This window comes from Felis catus, chromosome C2 (assembly GCF_018350175.1).
Source record: "Felis catus isolate Fca126 chromosome C2, F.catus_Fca126_mat1.0, whole genome shotgun sequence".
Taxonomy (NCBI): domain Eukaryota; kingdom Metazoa; phylum Chordata; class Mammalia; order Carnivora; family Felidae; genus Felis; species Felis catus.
This window is the reverse complement of record NC_058376.1, coordinates 140,473,413-140,496,054: the sequence shown is the minus strand read 5'-3', so window position 1 is coordinate 140,496,054 and position 22,642 is coordinate 140,473,413. Positions and strand designations below refer to the sequence as shown.

The 22,642-nt window shown below is 38.8% G+C and overlaps 1 protein-coding gene across 10 annotated transcripts in view; it reads left to right on the top strand.

The window, feature by feature from the left end:
• Positions 1-22,642, top strand: part of THRB (thyroid hormone receptor beta) — a 391,572-nt gene that overhangs the window by 148,152 nt on the left and 220,778 nt on the right. For all 10 annotated transcript variants that reach the window (XM_045037689.1, XM_023260616.2, XM_023260619.2 and 7 more), the window contains one exon: positions 18,263-18,334. The gene's annotated coding sequence lies outside the window, so the exon portion shown is untranslated. The remainder of the gene's footprint in view (positions 1-18,262; positions 18,335-22,642) is intronic.

The following is a 22,642-nucleotide window of genomic DNA, read 5'->3' as shown; positions in this document are numbered from 1 at the left end:
CTTGGAGCTGCCTGGAGTGGGGACGTGGGGGGTTAGGTGAGCATGAAAGTCTTCACAGCCTCAGGGATTTGTAATCTTATTCCCAAACCAAAGTCCTTATCTAAACTGAACATTTGGCCTTCACTTTTACTTACAGGTTGGCACTGTAATCCTTTCTCAGAGAGCAGAAACCCAGACAGACCACATCTTTAAGCCCTTCTTCCCTTCCACTGAGGCTCCCCTCTCAGGGTAGTTCTCTCAACACCCCAAATTTCAGTGCCAACCGCAGTAGTAAAATAGGCTATGGGCTGGAAGATGTTCCAATATGTTGAGAAAGTTTACCTTCCCATTATAAAGCAGGAAACCCAGTGAGTGAATCCTAGTGGCTCTGTATGCTTTATGTGTTTTTCCAAAGCAAACGTGTTTCCTTTCAATTTGCGATAGCATCTCAAGTTCCTTTAAAACTCTCTATTTAGAAACTTTGAGAGCAGGGCATACCACTGCCATATTGTAGGTGGCATACCCATCCACATTACTGAGAAATCATTTTTTAAAATTTAGCAAAGTTTAGCAAGGGATTTCAGCAGCCTCATTGCCAAAGTGTCAGTATTTGTAATTTGCTACATGGACTTGCTTTATTAGATTGTGCTTTATTCAAGTTAAGAATTAAAAAAAAAAAGAACACCACCAAACTTCTTAATTAAATGCTTGCTAATAGCAAGGTTTAGGAGGGGTTTCTCTTTTCTTTTTTACAATATGGAATTGTCTGTCAAATATATAAAGTCAGAAATAAATGATAAAACAGATTAACCTGTTTTCTTCCCCTCTACATCTGCCATGGCAGCGATGAGCCTTTCGTTGTATACACGCTGACAGGCATGGTTCAGGAAAGTGACAAAGTAGCAAGAAACCACATGAAAAGTGAAGGTGCTTTAGCTCGTGCGCTGGCTGGCGTGCCTACTGAACTAATTGTGACCACACTATGGTCCTAGCTTGAATGCAGCAGCCTCCTTTCTTTGTACTGCCTCATTTCCTTTACAAACAGCTACAGAGATTACTCTGTTGCTCACTTTTGCCTGGGGCCAGCTGGGCAACATTAATTGCTGTAGGGCTAGGGAATTATGCCCAGGGAATTCAGAAATGTGTGTGACATTTACATTAACTGGGTGGGCTTTCAGCGACGCCATCTAAAGCTTTCGTGTTATTTATAAACGACAGTTTAAAATGAGTCCAGACAGCCCACGTGGAAAATACATGTATATAAGAAAAAGAAGTTGTTTTCAAACTTGGTCTTCCTTCATGCAGATGTGTCCAGAGGCTAAGAACCATGTTTCACTTTTACTTTGCATACGATTCAGTGATTTATCCAGGGTTCCTGTTCTCTAAGTTAGAAATTTAACTCCTGAAGTTGTCATTAAAGAGAAAATGGACACAGTTACTGTGAATTTATGAATCAATGAATGAACAAACTAGGCTTTATCAAGAAATGAATCATTACATTTTTTACAATAGCTTTTGTTTATCTACTTGTAAAAGCAATCTGTGGAAACTGAAAAAAAAAAGATTAATATTCACATCTTGGAATGTTTCTTTGAGTCTTTTTCTATGCATATAAAACATACACCTTCATGCTTAAAAAATGGTTGAATTCATATTTTGTTGTGTTTAGTTTTTTGACCTGCTTTCACATTCAGCTTTCTATTGTATTTCTAACATTGTGATTTGTAAAGCACTAGCTTTAATGTCTGCGCAATAACTTTTTAAAAGTACTCCCCCCAGTTTGGAACTTAAGACTGCTTCTGCCATATTGTGCCCATCCACATTACTGGGAAATCAGTAGGTAGGCAAATACTTCTGTAGACATCTGTACCTGAAAATTGTAGTCTGTATTTTTGGTTGTTTCCCTGGAAGCATCCATGCTTTCTTAGAGCTAAAGCAGAAACACAGCTTAGGATCCATTTCCTAGAAAAGAAGTCCTCCATTTCAGCCCTGTTAGATTCTTTGTCCTTTGTGACTCTTTTTTGCTAAAGGAATAACCAGTCAGGTTCACATCTCTTTAGCCCACATCCTTTTCCTCAGAAGGACACCATTACCAAATTGGACCACAGGGGTTGGCCCAAACCATGTTTAACTTTCTTTGGGCATGGAAGATAAGCCAGGATGGCAACTTGCCCAAAAGTGATCCAAGAACCTTTTGTAGGGAAGGTTTTGTTCAATAGGACCTGAGAGAATATTTTAAAATAAAAGTTTTATTAAGGTGAAATTTGTTCCTGTGTTAGAAAGATAAGGTTCATTCTTTAATAAACCCAGACTAGCTCCTTCCAACATGTTTGCTTGCTCTCTGTAGACACACAGTCTCAATGACCTGAGAAAGACTTTACACCCTGAAAAGAGAGATAAAGGAAACTCAAGACCATGAACTCCTTTATCACAGTGATGCACATAGATGCTCACACCATTCTTCACTGTCAGTTGCAGAACCCTTTGTTCCTCTTTCAAAAAGTGTCTTTGTGTTTCTCAGAGTGAGCTGACGCTCTCTCTCCCAGCTGTCGGAAATGCAAGAGAACTTCGTGGAAAGCAAGGGTATATATGGTCCCCTGTAAGGTTAGAGGTGAGCTCCTGTCACTTAGTCACAGTTGCCATCTGCTCTCATGTGCACTGGTGCCGCAGACATTGTTACTGTGGGAGACAGGAAGTGTCTCTCTTATAGGTATTGAGCTGTGGAGGTTCGGTTAATATGCAAAATGTATGCCATCATGCATCTAATAACGTTTTATTGAATGCCTAATATTTGCCAGGAACTCTGGACATGTTTTTCAAACTTAGTTACAACACATTAATGGTCCATACATCTATTGAGTAAGTGGTCACAATTTTTAATGCAATAGGATATGAAGACTAGAACAGAGTACAATAGTATATATTAGAAGGCATTGCACAAAGTAAGGGCGTTATTTACTAAAATGTATGTTGCATATTTATATGTGTGTTTGTGTATTGGGTCATGATATAAAATGTATTTCTTTTTTTTAATTAATTTATTTTTTAATTTACATCCAAGTTAGTTAGCATATAGTGCAACAATGATTTCAGGAGTAGATTCCTTAATGTCCCTTACCCATTTAGCCCATCCCCTCTCCTCCAACCCCTCCAGCAACTGTTTGTTCTCCATATTTAAGATTCTCTTATGTTTTGTCCCCCTCCATGTTCTTATGTTCATTGTTTTTGTATCTTAAAGTCATCATATGAGTGAAGTCATATGATATTTGTCTTTCTCTGACTAATTTCACTTAGCATAATACCCTCCAGTTCCATCCACATAGTTGCAAATGGCAAGATTTCATTCTTTTTGATTGCTGGGTAATACTCCATTGTAAATATATACCACATCTTCTTTATCCATTCATCCATCGATGGACAGTTGGGCTCTTTCCATACTTTGGCTATTGTGGATAGTGCTGCTATAAACATTGGGATGCATGTGTCCCTTCGAAACAGCACACCTGGATCCCTTGGATAAATACCTCATAGTGCAATTGCTGGGTTGTAGGGTAGTTCTATTTTTAGTTTTTTGAGGAACCTCTACACTGTTTTCCAGAGTGGCTGCACCAGTTTGCATTCCCACCAGCAGTGCAAAAGAGATCCTCTTTCTCCACATCCTGGCCAACATCTGTTGTTGCCTGAGTTGTTAATGTTAGCCATTCTGACAGGTGTAAGGTGGTATCTCATTGTGGTTTTGGTTTGTATTTCTCTGATGATGAGTGATGCTGAGCATATAAAATGTATTTCTTATTGTGGTCATAGTAAAAGAAAATCTGAAAAGCACTGCCCAAAAGGTATGCACATTTTTAGGGCTGGGTTTTCTTTTTTTTTTTTTTTTTTAATTTTTTTTTTCAACGTTTATTCATTTTTGGGACAGAGAGAGACAGAGCATGAACGGGCAAGGGGCAGAGAGAGAGGGAGACACAGAATCAGAAACAGGCTCCAGGCTCTGAGCCATCAGCCCAGAGCCCGACGCGGGGCTCGAACTCCCGGACTGCGAGATCGTGACCTGGCTGAAGTCGGACGCTCAACCGACTGCGCCACCCAGGCGCCCCTAGGGCTGGGTTTTCTAGAAACCACGGAGAGGAAAGAAAACATTAATTACACATTTTTGCTGCTCATCTCCTATAAGGAAAACAATTTGTCCTATTCTTCACAAAGAGAAAAAGTGAGTAACATACTAAACAAATTCTTTACAGAAAACCCTGATAACTTAAGACTGTTTCTTTCGGCATCCTCCCTTTCTCCACTCCATTGCTCTACATGAAGTGTAGAAGTTGGAAGGAGTCTGAAATTTCCCCTGATGTATGCTTTACATCCTGTCACACTTGCTTACCATGTCTGTCTGTGCCCTTATTAATGCTAAATAATAAACACACATGTGATATTTTTTAAAGTTTTCACAAATAAACTTATGCTTTGAAGCAGAACATGCATACGTTCCATTAAAACATACATTAAAACACACACATACGTTCTATTAAAAATGGTGGTCACTTACTAAGACGGTTTCATGGACTATTAATGTGTTGCAATTAATTATATTAACCATCAACATACTGCTTGCTAAAATTTCACAAAGTATGTACACCCGCATAACCACTAGTGAGATCATGAAATAGAACACTGACAGGAAGGAGACACTCTCCCCATGCCCCTAGCCAAGTTCTCCCCAAAAGGCTAAACTCTCCTGAGTTCTAAAACTAGAACTTGAACTTTATACAAAAGGCTCCTGTAGACCGTATTTCTTGTGTCCGACTTATTTGACTCCATATTATGTTTGTGAAACATTCCGTCACTCTGGATTTACATTCCATTGTTATGTGTATTTTAATTTTTATCCATTCAACTATGATAAGCATTTTAATTTTTTCCAGCCTTTGGCTATAAAGAAAAGTACAGCTCTGAACATTTTTGTATAGGTTATTACTGAACATGCATACAGACTTTCATTGGCTTTGAGGATGGAATTGCTGCTTCATAACCATTTATTCAGTTTCAGGAGATACTGTCAAACAAATTGATTTTATATATATTTCACCACCAGTGTGTAAGACTCCCCATTTCTCCATATCTTCTTCAACACTAAGTATTGGCAGTATTTTTTTTATTTTAGCTATCTGGTGGTGGGTATAGTTATCTCCTTGTTAATTTGCATTTCCTTGATAAATGATGTGGTTGCACACTTTTTTTTGCATGCCTGTTTGTACTTGAATATCGTCTTCATGTGAGGATACCAAGCCTTTGGCTATTTTTTATTGGATGACCCTGTCTTTTTCCTAAGGATTTATAGTAGTTCTATATATATTCTGAATATGATTCCTTTGTCATCCACATTTATTGTAAATACTAGTTTGCACTTTTCACTCTCATAATGGTGAACAGAAATTCCTAACTCGAATCTAATTACCTATTTTTCCTTTATTGTTGTTCATTTCCATTTTTGTTTATTTCTTTTTTATTTATCTCCTTTTTCCGTTATCGATAGCGGTTTTTGTGTCCTGTTTAAGAACACTTTGTTACCTAAAAATCATTAATATATTTACCTATGTTACATTTAGACCAATAATCTACCTGGAATTGATGTTTTTGTGTCATATGAAGTCAATGATACTACCCTCTATTCGAAGCCACCCCTTTCTTGCTGCAGTGCAGTATCATCTTTAATGATCAATGATAATATATGAATGGGACTGTTTCTAGACTTTCTCTTGAGTTCTTTTGATCTATTTGTTTATCCTTGTGTCAGTGGCATGCTATGTTAATTAATGGAGATTTATAATACTACAGCTGGTAGTATTAAGTCCTCTCATCTTCCTTTTTCAATATTGCCTTCTTGACTCATTGCTTTTCCACATAAATTTTAGAATTAGTTTACCAACTTCCACTAAAAAGTACTTCGGTGATTTTGATAGGGATTCTCCTTAACTAATTTGAGGAGAACTGATACCTTTACAAAATTAATTCTTCCAATCTGTGATCATGTTTTCCCACCTTCTTTTTTATTTTCAGTAAGCCTGTGTAGTTTTCTGTGTAGAGGTCTCTCGTATCTTTTTTCTTTTTAGATTTACTTTTTAGATATTTTATATTTTTATGCTAAGATAAATGTTACAGTTTACTGAATTTTCTAATTGTTTGTTGTTGCTATACAGCAATCTAATTGAATTTTATATGTTGATCTTTTTTTTAAGTTTATTTATTTTTGAGCGAGAGGGAGAGCACAAGCAGGGGAGGGGCAGAAAAAGAGAGAGAGAGAGAAAGAGAGGCACAGAATCTGAAGCAGGCTTCAGGCTCTGAGCTGTCAGCCCAGAGCCTGACACAGGGCTTGAACTCATGAACCATGAGATCATGACCTGAGCCAAAGTCAGACACTTCACCAACTGAGCCACCCAGGTGCCCTTATATATTTGTCTTATACCCAGTGACCTGGTTAACTTCAATTATTAGTTTTCATAATTTCTTTGTAGATATTTTGTATTTTCTCACACAAATTATATCAGAGAATAAACATGATTATATCTCTTTATTTTGTTCTTTTTTTTTTTCCTTATTGCAGTGGCTAGGACCTCTAGCATAATATTTAATAGAGATGATTATAGAAGGTGAATGTACCTTTGAATTTTTCCTAGTCTAGGAGCAAAACTTTTAATATTTATCATTAAGATGTTTTTTATAGGTTTTATCAGATTGAGAAAGTTTCCTTCCACTCCTAGTTTGCTGAGAGTTTTTTGTCGTGAATAGATTTGAAAGCAAAAGCTTTTTTCTGCATCCACTGAGATAACTGTATGCTTTTTTCCATTTTTCTGTTAATAGGATGCTTTAAATTGACTGATTTTCCAATATTAAACCAACATTCTATTTTTAGAATAAATTCCTCTTGCTCATAATGTGGTATCACCTAAAAAACATCTCAGGATTCAGTTTGTTAATATTTTGTTTAGTATTTTTCTCCTAAGTTCATATGGGATATTAATTTGTAAAGTTCTTTCTTATAACATTCTTGTCAGTTATGGGATCAAGGCTAAGCTGACCTCATAAAATGAGTTTGATGTAATGGATTGAGATATAATCCCTCTTTTTCAGTATTATGGATGAACCATGTAAGAATGGTGTGGTATTCCCTTAAGTATGTGGTAAAATTCACCAATAAAGCAGTTCAGGATTGGAGAATTTTTTGTGAGGAAATTTTTAAGTACAAAAGTCAGTTTCTTAAAGGATATGACTATTCACATTTGCATTGTTATTTTCCTATTTGGATAAATAGTTTATTAGTGTTTATCCTTCATCAACATTTTCAAATACTGCCATAAAGTGTTCATATATCCTGTAATCTTTTTAAGATCTGTAGAATCTATGGTGATTTCCCTTTTTAATTTCATATTTGCAATTTTTTGCCTCCTTCTTTCTTTCTTGATTAACCTGGCTACAGGCTTATGGATTTTATTGGTATTTCCCAAGAAGACATTTTTGGCTTGGGTATTTTCTCTATTACAACTGTGCTTTCCATATCATATTTTCTAATTATTATTTTTTCCTTCTACTTTGTTGACTTTAATTTGGTGTTATTTTTATGACAACGAGATAGATACTTAAGTCATTAATTTTCAGGCTTTCTTTTTTTCTAATAGATACAATTAAGTATATATATTCTCCTCCAAGGACATTTTTAGCTGCAGCTTACACATTTTGATATGTCATGTTTTCTTCATATTTCAGTTTATAATATTGCCTAATTTTCATTGTGCTTTACCTTAACCCATGGGGTAATTGGAAGTATATTGCGTAATTTCAAACATATTTGATTTTTTTGTTATTGTCTTATTATTAATTTCTAGCTTAATTCCTCTGTGGTTAGAGAACGTATTCTATATGATTTTTCATCTATGAAATTTTTCCAGACTTGTTTATTGCCCAGAACATAGTAAATTTTGGTAATTGTTTAATGTGTATTCTGTGCATTTGTTGGCCACGATGTTCTAAATAGATTAAGGCAAATTTATTAATCACATTATCCTAATTCATTTTATTTTATTTTTTTTTAATTTTTTTTCAACGTTTTTATTTATTTTTGGGACAGAGAGAGACAGAGCATGAATGGGGGAGGGGCAGAGAGAGAGGGAGACACAGAATCGGAAACAGGCTCCAGGCTCCGAGCCATCAGCCCAGAGCCCGACGCGGGGCTCGAACTCCCGGACCGCGAGATCGTGACCTGGCTGAAGTCGGACGCTTAACCGACTGCGCCACCCAGGCGCCCCATCCTAATTCATTTTAAAAAAAATGTTCTACCAATTTCGAGAGAGCTACCTTGAAATCTCCCACTCAGATTGTGGATTTGCTTACTTTTTTTTAGTTCTAGCAATGTTGGCTTTATATATTTTGAGACTTGCTTCAGGTGCATTCAGATTTTAGATTTTTTGTCTTCCTATGGATTTTTTTTTATCATTATGAAATTTTCCTTTTTATCTCTAGCAATATCTCTTATCATTAAGTTTACTGTGTCTGATATTAATATGAGCTATATGTATTGTTCCAATCCTTTTTCTCGTTCAAATTTTGTGTCCTTATATCCAAAGTGTGTCTCACTAAAACAGCATTTTTTTTAACTTAGTACATGTATATTACTTGAAGTGTTCTTCTATTTGTATTTTATGAAAGTACTGATATATTTGGGTTATAACCTATGATAGTACTATTTGATTTTTTTTCCTCCCCAGCTCTTTAGTGTTTCTTTACCTCTCCTTTGTTCCTTTTTGAATTAATGAAATATTTTGTCTCAATTGGCTTGTTAGTCATATATTCTTTTCCTCTCTTTTTTAGTGCTTATACTAGAAATTACAAACTGTATTATTATTTTATTAGAGCATAATACAAATTGTGACTGACCATTTTCCAGAAAATTTTAGAGACCTAGACCGTTTTAATTCCATTTATCCCTTCTACTTTTTGTATTATTATTGCTTATAGTTCAATTTTACATACATTTTTAAACTACAAGAAATTGCAATTATTGTTTAAAAAGTTAATATGCATTTATGTTTGCTGCATATTTACCATTTTTATTGCTCATCATTCCTCCCTGTATTTCCAAGCTCTCACCTGGATTTTTTTCCTTCTCCCTAATATATACATATTTTTTAGTATTGGTCTGTTGGTGGACAATTCTCATAGGATTGCTTATCTGAAAAAGTCTCAATTTCATCTTCATTTTTAAACAGATTTATCGAGGTCTGACTGATATAAAATAAACTCAGTGTATTTCAAATATACAATTTGGTAGATTTTGACATACGTATGCATTGATAAAACATCACCACAATCAATGTAATTAACATATCTACTACCACCAAAAGTTTCTTTGTGCCGCATTTTTATTCCCCAAATGCAGAGCATAACTTTGAGAGCATTTGGAACAAGCCCATCTTTTCCTGGCCCTTTGTATTAGGTTCAACAGGGAACTAAAAAAATATCTTCCAATTTCTTGCACCAGTAAAATAGTAACAACACCAGCTAACACTTATATGTGCTTATATGTACCAGGCAGTGCTGTAAGCACATTACATATTTTAGTACTTGATTTATTGATTTTACTCTTCATCACAACTTTATGAATCGGGCATTATTATTCCCATTTTACCATTGAGGAACTGATCTCAGGGCATGATCAAACATGTGCATCCTTTGGCTTGGTGAAGATCTTCTATCTGGAGATTCATCAGTGTCTCACACTTAAGCACAGATGTGTTACTTTCAACCTTTTATTTTATTTATATTTTGGAAAATTTGGGAAATATAGGTGGGCATACAGACTAAAATTTAAATCACCAATACTCCACCCACCCAATGTTTACAACTTCTGGCAATTAATTGTACCCTTTGAGCCTTTTGCCATTATAGATAACCCCGCATGAACATCTTTGTCACCCTAGCTTTGTATATAGCCATACTCATTTATTTAAGATAAATTCTGAGAAGTAGAATTCCTGAATAAAAGAACCTGAAAAACTTGTGGCTTTTAATGCACGCATTAATGTTTTACTAGTACTGGGTAAGGGTGTGGGGAGGGTACACACACAGTAAGCAGATGAATTTCAAGGTGAATGAATGTCAGAGAAGTCACAAGGAAGAAAGAATATTCCAATACCAGAGTATGGGCAAGAAAGCCTCGAAAGGATCTTTGATATGATGATTTTGTAGTATTTTTTTTTCTTTTAGAAAGAGAAAATGGATTTTACTTTTTTTAATAAATAACTTTCTTTTAGTAGACACCACTGGATTTGGAGATATATAGCCTTTTATTGTTTCTTTCTTTGTTATTACTGTTAATTATGTTGCTCCAATTACAATTGTTCACTCAATCAAAAGAATCGCTACAAAGTTCGTTCTGGTATATAATCTGGACTGACAACCTCAATGCCCAGATTCTGCTATTGCTCCTTCATGGGTAGCGGTTTCCCTGCCATGCTTTGTTTGGAGATCCTCCGGGGGTGGTTCTCAGAGTGATGAATGCCATCTTTGTTTAAGAGGGCAGGAGGGAGAATAATCTAATTCTACCAAAGAGAGACAAGAGTAAGCCGATCCTGTGTTTCCATTGCTGTTGGAAAAAGAACAGTAAATGACAGCAAAATTGAATAGCTTGATACTTGCACAGTATAATTTACCCAGCGGAAGAGATGTGTTGAGAAGGAGAGTGAGGATTTGATCTCTGCCTTTCAGTTTGCAGTCATTGTCAACCACGAAGTACAAAAGTTGGCCCAGCAAACCTTGGCTTCATCCAGGAGACTAGGGAGAGAGCCAAGAGATTTTTTTCCCCTGCAGTTGCTCAGGGTTGGTCTTTTGTGAATATGTTTACATTGGTGAATAAAGTTAGAGTACTTTAGTCATTTTGCTACAGTAGTGCTTTTCAAACTGTGAATTGTGCCCTATTGGAGAGCAATGAAATCAATTTAGCAGGTCATTACTAACTTTTCTTTAATGAAATAGTATATAACGTAGAATAGAATAAGAGTTGAATGGAATAGAAAATATCCAAATGCAACATACAAGAGTATTATTTTGTAGAACTTTTGTTTTAGTTAGATATACACGTATACATCTTTATATAAGTACATGTGTTCCAGATTAAAACATACTTTTTATTGTGGGTCATGGTCAAATAATTACTGCCAGGAATGTTTACATGTAGAGATGGGGTTTTTTTTCCTCGGAGTATTTTTTAATTTTTTTTAACGTTTATTCATTTTTGAGACACACAGAGAGAGAGACAGAGCATGACGGGGGAGGGGCAGAGCAGAGACGGGGAGACACAGAGCCCGAAGTGGGCTCCAACTCATGAACCATGAGGTCATGACCTGCACCGAAGTTGGACGCTTAACCAACTGAACCACCCAGGTGCCCGGACGGAGTATTTTTGTATATAGGCAAATTTCCAAAAGTTGTTTGGCATTGAACAGATAGAACTTTGGGGTTTAGGGTTGAGTGGAGCAGAGAAAGTCTTCATGTTGGCAGGGATAGTAATAATCTTGCTGATCAAAATTCCAAGTAGAAAAAGGGCAGACGGTTTCTCCTTTGCTGTCCTGCCTGCTGCTCCTACGCAGTGTATTCAATAAGCTTCTATCTCCTTAAAAAACAAACAAACAGGGGCGCCTGGGTGGCTCAATCGGTTGAGCGGCAGACTTCGGCTCAGGTCACCATCTTGCAGTCTGTGAGTTCGAGCCCCGCATCAGGCTCTGTGCTGACAGCTCAGAGCCTGGAGCCTGTTTTGGATTCTGTGTCTCCCTCTCTCTGACCCTCCCCCATTCATGCTCTGTCTCTGTCTCAAAAATAAATAAACGTTAAAAAAAAATTAAAAAAAAAAACAAACAAAAAATTCCAGGTAGAAAAAAATTTGGCTTATCTGAATATTCTTTATTATGGTCCTAGATAGAAAGCAACTCTGATAGTGATACCTCTTTTCAAATATCAGCTAGAAAACACCCCAAGGTGAGAAAACCACTATAGTGCCATTCAAATACCAAGCCAAAGGTCACCAGAGCTTGACAAGAGGATGGCTCATGATAATGCTATATACCTACTTGCCTGTGATTGGAGTTAAGAATTTAACAGTGAAGTTACTAGTAGTTGACTGTAATGGCTTATGCTAATTTCAAAACTTCATGATGATAATTTCATAATAAGTTTTTGTGTATCAAAGTGTTTTTTTGCCCCTCCCAATTCAGCTTTATTTAAATCTGTGTTCATTGCTTTCAGTGAACACCAAGTAGACTCATGATCTTGGGTAAGATCTAGCTAGTGGCCTAATTGTATATAAGTTTCCCTGAGTGTGGGAAATATGCGTATGATATGTATACACAGATCATATCAGTATATAATACATTCTGCCAAATATATCCATTGGTTGGTACTTCATCCTTCTGAAGTTATATAACAGTCAATACAATGAACAAAAACAGTTGCTCTAGAATAAGGCAGTGGCTGCCTAGGGTGCTATTTGAGAAAGATTTGGAGATGGGGTTTGGGCTCAGCAATAAGGAAAGGTTACATTTGATTAGTGATATCTCTGATGAACAGAGGTGGTAACTTGGAAGCATGGACTGCTTTTTTCTGTTTTGTAGGGGGAGGGCAAGGAATAGCAGACAGATACAGCCCAGAGTTAAACCTTTTAGCATCTCTCATTTTATTTCTGTTCATACTCATCGGGATTATTTGTTTAGATAGTCCCTCATAAATGTTTGTCTGTTTACTCCTTCCATTACCACTGCCACTGTCTCATTTTTTATCTTCATTGAAAGATCTTCATTATAGGAGCTTTCTAGATCTCTTCCTGCTGCTGGTGCTCACAAATTCTTTTTAAATTTTTTAATGTTTATTTTTGACAGAGAGAGAGAGAGAGAGAGAGACAGAGACAGAGAGCATGAGTGGAGGAGGGGCAGAGAGACAGGGAGACAAAGAATCTGAAGCAGGTTCCAGGCTCCGAGCTGTCAGCACAGAGCCCCACGTGGAGCTCGAACTCACGGACCATGAGGTCATGACCCGAGCCGAAGTCAGATGTTCAACCGACTGAGCCACCCAGGCGCCCCGAGTGCTTACAATTTTTGATAGGGTCAGGGGTCATGGGCTCCGCTGAAAGCCATGTGAAAGCTACATACCATCTCTCAAAAAACTGAAGGCTTACACAAACTTCTGCCGTTTGTTCCGGAGGGTTAGGAATTCCCTGAGGTCTACACCTAAGTAATAACCCCTTGTCTAGCGGTCTCCCTCCAATCTCTATCCCTCAAATCTCTATCAGAATAATGTTCCTAACACACAGTTTGGATGATGTTACTCTCTGCTTAGAACCATCTTATTTCCTGCCGCCTTTAGAACAGAAATTCCATCTGCAGGATTGGAATCCAGGCTTGTTCAGTCTCTCAAATTTGTAGCCCCATCGTCCCCTCCCCACCCCTGCCCCCTCCTCCCAAATACACAACCTTCTAAGCCAAATCAGAATGCCTGCTATTTCCCCCAATACTTCTTACACTTCACTTCCACAGTCGCTCCTACCTGTCCCTCACTTTTACCTATTCAGGTCACTTCTAACCGTCAAGCCCAGTCTTTCTGCTTCTCAGTATTTTTGTGGATGTGGCCTTCAGCCCTGAGTAACACCTTGTGTAGCGTCTTGCACATCATGGTGCTGTATTTACCCCTTTGCTCTCAAATCCCTCTTTCATGTTACTGAGAGGCTGCCCCTGAGGGTTGTGCTTTCTGGGTCCCTGAGTCAGTTGGCCCCCGATTGGATTCAACCCTGGAAATCCCTGGAGGGAGAATGGAAGACTGAAGGAAGAGAGAAGCCAGGGTGTTTCTTCCCCACACTCTCTGCCTCAGACAGTATCTTGGATGAAGGCTGTGTCTCTCCTCTAGGGAGACACAGGTCCAACTAGAGATGCCCTCTGAGCTTTTGCTGGGTGACCTTGGCCCCTGTGTTCCAGTATTAACACTCCATTGAACTCCAGAATTTCCTGCAATCATTCACCTCCTGGATGCCTCCTTCTCCCATTTGCCTTTACATCTTTTCCTTCACCTGCGTAATGAATTTCCTACATTGCAATGCTTCTGTTTAAATACTCAGACCGAGTTCTGTTTTCCTGGTTGAACCTTGACTGATACAGCTGACATTTTGTGGATATTTGCTGAATATTAATAACTTAATTTTAAACCGTCTTCTGGGGCGCCTGGGTGGCACAGTCGGTTAAGCGTCCGACTTCAGCCAGGTCACGATCTCGCTGTCCGTGGGTTCGAGCCCCGCGTCGGGCTCTGGGCTGATGGCTCAGAGCCTGGAGCCTGCTTCCGATTCTGTGTCTCCCTCTCTCTCTGCCCCTCCCCCGTTCATGCTCTGTCTCTCTCTGTCCCAAAAATAAATAAAAAACGTTGAAAAAAAAATTTTTTTTAAATAAACTGTCTTCTATGTGGGCACCTATGGGTTTTTTTTGAGTGAACCAGGCAAATGTCCTGGTCAGCTACCTAATACCCACTAGCATTGAATGGGGTTGCTTGGCATAGTAACAAATTACCTCAAAATTCAATGGTTAGAAACAGTTGGCATTTCTAAGTTCGTGGGTCTGAGCTGAGTCTCAGTTGGCTGCGTGGTTCTTCAGCTTCCGGCTGGGTCCACTCCTGCATAGGTGGCAGCTCTGGGTCAGCTGGATGGTCCCGCTCTTCTTGCCTGGGCTCTCGTAGTTCTGCAACTTGACTAGTCTAGGTTGATCCAGCATAGCCTTGGCAGGGACGACTGACGCGAGTCAAGTTCATTCCATGTTTCTCAACCATGACAGGCTAGCTGAGGCATCTTCTCATGGCCGTGACAGAGGAGCAAAAGAAAACACAGAAACAAAGCAAGAGCGTTTTCATACTTCTACAAGCAGCACACCTGCTAACATTCCACTGGCCAGAGCAAGTCACATGACCAAAGCCAGAATCAAAGGGGACAGGAAGGTAGATACAGCCTCCTTAGTGCAAAGTTACATGACAAAAGGGTAGGTACATGGAGGGGTGAAGAATGTTGGCCATAATGCAATATAGTCTATCTCAGACTTCATAAGGTTTGATGGGAGACCTGAGGCTAAAGAGATAGATAGACAGACAGATGGCTAGATGATGTTAATTTTTTGCCATATTAACCCTTTTAAAATAAAAACTTTGCCGTAAAATACAATTGTGTATTTGCTCGTTTGTTCTGGAGAGCTCATTTGTACATAGTTAGTGACTGAAAAAAAAGAACCATTTATAAATAACATATTAATAAACCAAGTATATAAATAAAGGAACTTTATTTATCTTTAACCTTGAATTTGCATTAATTGGAGCAGTCACGGGAAATTGTGCCAACCTCACCTCAGGTCAGATGGCTCAACAAAATGAACTGTTTCATGCCTAGAAATAAATATATTCCAAATATAAATATGAATCAGTTATAAAACAGATTCTTTTGAAAATACAAAACAACCACACTGTTAATATATTTGTGTCCCAATTAAAAATGTGTAAAGAACACACATTCTAGGCTAAAGTTGTCCCAGGGAGTGATTCTCATTTTTGCTTTGAATCTTACATAAACAAACCAGGCAGGCTCCTTTGAGCCATGAGCAAAGTCATGGCCCCCAGTTTTCTAAAGAGAAGAAGAATGAAAAATGGGTATGTTTAAGTTGGAAAGGTCTGGGGCTTGACCTTGCTACCTTAAATTTCCTTCATCACTAAGAAATCACTTTGAATTTGTCTCCTTGGAGTACTCTAATTTGGTTTGTTCTTGGTTTGAGGCATACCATAAAAGAGATACTGTCTGTTTGTATTATAGCAAAATTTGGAAGCCACCGCAGGCACACTGTTTTTCAATTTTCTGTTCTGCAGTTTTATCTTAAAACCTGGGCCTGGGGGCGCCTGGGTGGCGCAGTCAGTTGAGCGTCTGACTTCAGCCAGGTCACGATCTCGCGGTCCGTGAGTTCGAGCCCCGCGTCGGGCTCTGGGCTGATGGCTCAGAGCCTGGAGCCTGTTTCCGATTCTGTGTCTCCCTCTCTCTCTGCCCCTCCCCCATTCATGCTCTGTCTCTCTCTGTCCCAAAAATAAATAAACGTTGAAAAAAAAAAAATTAAAACCTGGGCCTGTTCTTAGTACTTCAGAATGAGGTCCATGACATCTTCCTACCTGGATGAGATTCCTAGCCAACTGCCTCTTCACTGTTTGACTTTGGGCAAAAATTGTAAACCTTTCTGTGCCTCTCCTTTCCTCATCTGAAAAATGAGCTTATTAATAATACCAACCTCATATGATCATTGGGAGGATTAAACTAAGTGAAATTAGGTAAAAGATTAGCACAACCCAGCCCACAAAATGTGCTGAATAAAGGTTATGTATAAAATGCTTATTATTATGAATCATTATGTGAGAATTTTTAGGTTGTTTTCACTGAGTCAGGTTCACATATATTCTTTAACATCGAAATCAGAATTACACCTTCAAAAAAAAAAACGAAGTCCAGTATTATTTTCATACAAAAGGCACTGTTTGATTTTAAATATCAGTGTCAAGGGGAGTGTGTCTGTTTACTCATATTCACCATAAAGCCACAACAGTTACAAACACTGGCTTCTTCCTGGCCTTGTCAGTTTATTCTTTGAGAAAGCTTTTAGAATGTGCTTCTTAAAAATATCTTGGTATTTAGCCTCACACTGTCAGATTTCCTGATTTTCCAGCAAACAATGAGGCGATATTGATGGCGTGGGATTTCAAGTGTATGACGAGAGCACTGGACAGAGACTATGAAAATAGATAAATACAACCCCAAAGTCTTCCGAAATACAACCCAATGTCTTCCGTCGTTTTAAAAAGAGGGGAAATTAACCATAAGCAAATCAATTTTTAACATTTTTGTTTTGCCTCTTATCGCACCGAGTGTCCCTTCTGCATGGAGTCACAGAGTAGAGGAGCTAGTATTAAAACAAGACGCACCAGAATCTCCAGGAGCTCAGAATCCATCACAGAGGAATATGCACATGCACATGCACACCCACACACACCCAACAATCATTTTAATGACATGATGAGTGCTTTTATGGTGCCATAAATATGGGATATGAAAAGACAATGAGTGAGCACATATTCATCCAATGTGGCACCTACAGGGAATGTTAGAGACCAACATGGTTATGTTCACACATATACAATGTTGAGTCAAAAATGTGGAAGGATAGATACACATGCAGAGATTCATACCATCTACGATGATATGCACAAACACTGCTCATTGTTCTGGATCCACATATTGTATGTAAATGTAAAAAAAAAAAAAAAGGTGGGCTAGAAAAACACAAATTCGTGGTCTGGCCTTCAAGTGGGGTTATGAAGATTACATCTATGATCTCTATTTTTTAATTTAAAAAAAAGAAGATATGACAAAAATTATCCATTGTCCATTCCAGGCAGTGAGAACCCTGACATTTGTTCTACTAAGCTCTGCTGTTCTGAGTTCTAAGCTCCCACAACAAGAAAACTTGCGGGGCCACGGTCACTTGAAAAGCAGCTTCTCACTTATTGTGCAAACACTTGAAGCCATCATCTGCTGCACAAGTAGATGCCACAGTCTGTTTGGCCATCTCTTTCATCTGTTTATACCTGTGGGAAGTGTCCCCAGTATAATAACGCTTAACACAATCCAGACAGCTCCGTAGTTCCAAGCTCAAATACTTAACCCTGATGAATAACCTGTCATTTCACCACGGGGCACGGCTGGTGCTTCGGTTTGTTAAGATCTATCCCGGGAACTGTCCTCTGAGACCAACCATACCTTCTTTAGCACAAAATTTGTAAACTGTTTAGGATTCACCTTGGCCTCTTAGCCACCTTCCCAGGCTGGCAATCCAAAACTCCTGAATCCTGTCCACAGCAAAGTAGGTCTTTGGGATGTACAAACATTGTCCCATGCCTAAAATGTGTTACTAAACTTCTGTGTTAAAGTTCCTTTCTCTGAAACCATCTGGAATGAGATTTTATCTCAGTCCATTTGCATTTATTCAAAATCAGAGACAACTCTGAAACCAGACCCTATTTAAACATAGAAGAACAGTTGCAGATTAAGCAAATGTTGGGGAACTTAGAAACAAAGAAAGAAAGGAAGAGAGAGAGAAAGAAAGAAAGAAAGAAAGAGAAAGAGAGGAAGAAAGAAAGAGAAAAACAAAACACTTCTATTCACTTTCTTGTATTTCCTTTTTTCCAGATCTGCGGTTTTCCTCCCATTGGCCGGCCTGTGTGGGTGCCAAGTTCTGCACGTGATTTAATGGATCAGAAGGTCAGATGTCAGCCTTGACTCGGCTGTTTGCAGACCCGTGGTCTTTATGATTAATTGTCACTTTTAGCACTAGGGGAATTACCTTCTAATTGGTGACGTTGCTGCTGGGGCCATTTAACATAGTTTTGACCTCTGTAGGTATCCGGGAGAAGTATAAAACATTAAATGGGCTGGCTGGAAATGCAGAATGGAGAAAAGGAAGGCTGCAAGAATTCATTCAGGGTGAGAGGAGTAAAAATCGGATCACGAGAGGGAAGAGCCGTATTTCAGGTGTTAGGTGGGGAAACTGTGCTCGAGGAAGATCCAGCAGCCCTCTCCGACTGTCATTTCCTGGAGTGCTAAAAAAGGTGTCAGGAGATGCTAAGCCATGAGTTGGAGCACGTGGGGTAGGGCGCAGTGCACATCGCCTTGTTTCTCAGGCAAGGCCTCTGCATTCTCCCTCTGGTCCCCAGATGTTTGGTAATATCCAGCAGCCTGTTTGGAAGGCTAGGTTATAATTTGGAACCCAGTTTGTTTACGTTATTATAACAACGGTTTCCGTCTGCCTCTGCAGTTAAGACTGTGTCCACACTTTCCTTTCTGTGTTTATTATTTTTAGCAGTTTAAAAGCTGACCGTGAAAGATGGCTTTCTGGCTGTCAGGTGACATTCCGGCTGGGCCAGGGTCCGGTGGACTCTATAGAAACGCTCGCAGGCTGTGAGAGTCAGGTCTTTTGAATGCTGCCTTTGTACCTTCCCTTGCCCAGGGCCTCTGGCTTATTGTCTAGGCGCCTCAGTTGGGGTGGCGCTATCTGATGGTAACTCCTACTAATATTACAGTGCTCAGTGCCCAGGCCCTCCCTGGGGGCCCCCCGTCTGGCTGCCTGTGTCTCCCAGCCCTCCCTCAAGGGAACCAGTCAAAGCTCTCCTATCAGAAAGCACTATTTGCAGTTTACAGAATGTTCAAGGGGAAAGAATCAGTAAGGATCACCTGGACGTGTGGCTCGCTAATATTATTTTTTTACCAAAACCCTTTTCCCAGATGAAATCTCCCAGGGAACCCCAGTTTGTAAGCCATGGAAAAGTACAGCTGTTCTTCTGAAGGGGAGAAGGGTTGCTGCAAACTCCACTCTTCAGCTTCCTCTTCACTCACCCGACTTCTCAGCTCCCCTCACCCCTGCCAGGATACCTCCAACTCCTCAGGATCCTTGCACGCCATTCTTAGGAGGCGATCCCTTCCACTTACAGACAAGGAAATGAAGAAGCGATTTTTATAACACGCTTAAGACATGAGACGTTAGACACTAAGACATTAAAGAGTCCACACTGTATCAATCCATTTTTAGACAGTTCTAGAAAAGGAAAAACTAATCTAGGTGATAGAAATAGTAGTTACCCCAAGGAAAAGAGGGGATTGACTGGGAAGGGGCCTAAGGGGATTTTCTGGGGTGATGGAAATATATATCTTTACAGAAGTGTGGGCTACACAGCATTTGTCAGAATTCATCTGTGCTTTTTTACCGTATATAAATTCTACCTCCATTAAAAAATGAAAACAAAGAGGGAAAATGAGGCAAAAAAAAAAATCAATGAATTCAGCATTTAATAAACACAAATACTGATGAACTTCCTTAAATACTGAAAATACTAGTAAACTTCCTTAAAGCTATGTGTGCTATTTATTATGTGGGGTGTAAGGTCATTATGCAGAGTTTCAGAATACAGGAGACCCTGTTGCCCTTCTAGCACTTTCTTTGTTCAATAATCAACAAAAATAAGGAAAAAAAATTTTCTCAGAGAATAGACAGTGGAACCACAAAAGACCTTTTGGGGTTTTGCAGCTTATAATGTGGCTAAAAAGTGATACGTGAGCAGTCTGGGAATAGAAATCTTGAGTACGGTACTTGATTCATGCGTTACTTTGACATGGACTATACATGTACTATCGATAATGCTCCAGAAATTCTTCATCACCTTTTAATCCTTTGCCCCCTCATCTCAATGCTTTTTCATGACCTATAAAATGCAAGATTCCTTTTCCTATAACTTAGGTGAGTGGAACTTCCAATGACTGAGATTGGAATTCAGACCTCAAGTGCCACCTGGACAACAGGCTACTCCTGGTTCAGTCTTTCCGGTTTGGGAGTGTGTCAGGTGCTCTCCAATGACTGGCATTGTACCTATACCTTTGCAATAGGCACTTTGACCCTTGAAGAAAACACTTTCCCTTCCCTGAAATACTTTGAGCCAACCGTGCTGAAACTTTCCCATTGGTGTGTTTTAGAAGTCCCACAGTAACATGAAAGGTAATTATTTAGCTTAAAATGCAGCTAAGGACACAGGCCAGGCCAGAGGGGACCCAGCAGACAATTCTGCAGTTTAGAGCCTGATGAGAACACTGAGCTGGAAGGGGCAAGGGAAATGTTTTTGAAAAGGAAATGGTGGCAGCGTTAGCAACTGGTAAGAGAGGGTCACACGGAGCCAGAGCAGGAAGGGTTCGAGGATGCTCAAATATTCTAGCCTTTGAGGCTGTGCGGACAAAACTCTTTACTACTTGAGCGATTTCCCAGTGAAGGGCCAAGGTTTGTTTAACCCACAAGATTGACCCACATTAATAAAAATTTAGTTCACTAATGAAGCTATGGCAAAAGTGAACCATCCATAAAAAATAACATTTTAAATAGCTAGAACATATTTCAACCCACACGTTCCAGGCTTTGCATATATAGACTAATTTCCTAATTGAATCAAATTTAGTTGAGCAAGATTTTTATTTAACCAATTTAGTTTAATGTGCGTAAGAGCAGAAATGAAATTACACAATCTAACAGTTGGGGCAAAATGCGTTTTTCGCAATTTTATGCCCATTTGAAAGGAACTCTTTCTTCACATCATTAAAAGTCAATTTGTCTAAATGGAAAGTACAAGACAGAAAGTGTGTCTTCTTCTCCATTCCAGTGACTTGGGGAAAGTGATTCTCTGGGAGCCAACTTTCTTAAAATTGATACATATGCATAAATCTGTAGGTCAAATGGTCTTAGGACAATGTAACATGTATGTAGTCAGATTTTAGTAATTCGTGAGAATGAGAGTAAAATATCGATCACTGAAGTCTAGGGGCAGCTGAGTGGCATCAGTTAAGCATCCGACTCTTGGTTTCAGCTTAGGTCACGATCTCACGGGTTCATGAGTTCAAATCCCACGTGAGGCTCCACACTGACAGTACAGAGCCCGTTTGGGATTCTCCCTCTCCCTCTCTCTCTGCACCTCTCTCTCTCTCTTTCTCGAAATAAATAAATAGAAACTTTATATATGTGTATATATATAAAAATATATATATACACACACATATACATATATATGTATATATATGTATATATATACATATATACATATATGTAAATATATACATATATATACATATATATATATATATATATATATATATCCAATCTATTTTTTTCCCAATGACTTCTAAAAATCAGCAATCTGAAGTGTTAACTACTCAACTGCTTATAAGGGCTGTAAAAAATTGGAGAAACATCCTGATTGGAGTTTTATCCCCTTTTCCTTCCCTCAGTTATTTTTCCTGTTGATGCCATTGGGATAATAACTGGAAAACAGGATGAAAGAAAAGTAATAAATACTTCAATGTGCATATTATTATTATTATTATTATTATTGGTTTCCAGAAAAAGAAATTGAAGGTAAAATGAACATAAGCAATGTCTAAAGACATCGTTGTCACAGTGGCAGGGCTGGGCTTGAACTCACGTCTTTCTCTCTGGAAGCCCCTGTCTTAAGAAGAGAAGCAATGGGGGGCGCCTGGGTGGAGCAGTCGGTTGAGCGTCCGACTTCAGCCAGGTCACGATCTCGCGGTCCGGGAGTTCGAGCCCCGCGTCAGGCTCTGGGCTGATGGCTCAGAGCCTGGAGCCTGCTTCCGATTCTGTGTCTCCCTCTCTCTCTGCCCCTCCCCCGTTCATGCTCTCTCTCTCTCTGTCCCAAAAATAAATAAAAGTTGAAAAAAAAAATTTAAAAAAAAAAAAAAAGAAGAAGAGAAGCAATGGATCAAACCTAATCAAAATATTACATTGGCTGGATTGGAGAAATAGCTACATTTGTGGAGAGAATAAGCTACCATTTGGGGCCTGCCCACAACAGAAAACCATAAATAACAGTGACAAACACACAAAAGTTTATTTTTCTCTCCACAGCAGCAGGGTCAGTTCTATAATCATCAGGGACTTAGGCACCTTCTATCTTTCTGTATTTCTATTCTTAGCACATGACTCTATCCTTAAAGTTACCTCTTGGTTCAAGATGGCTCCTG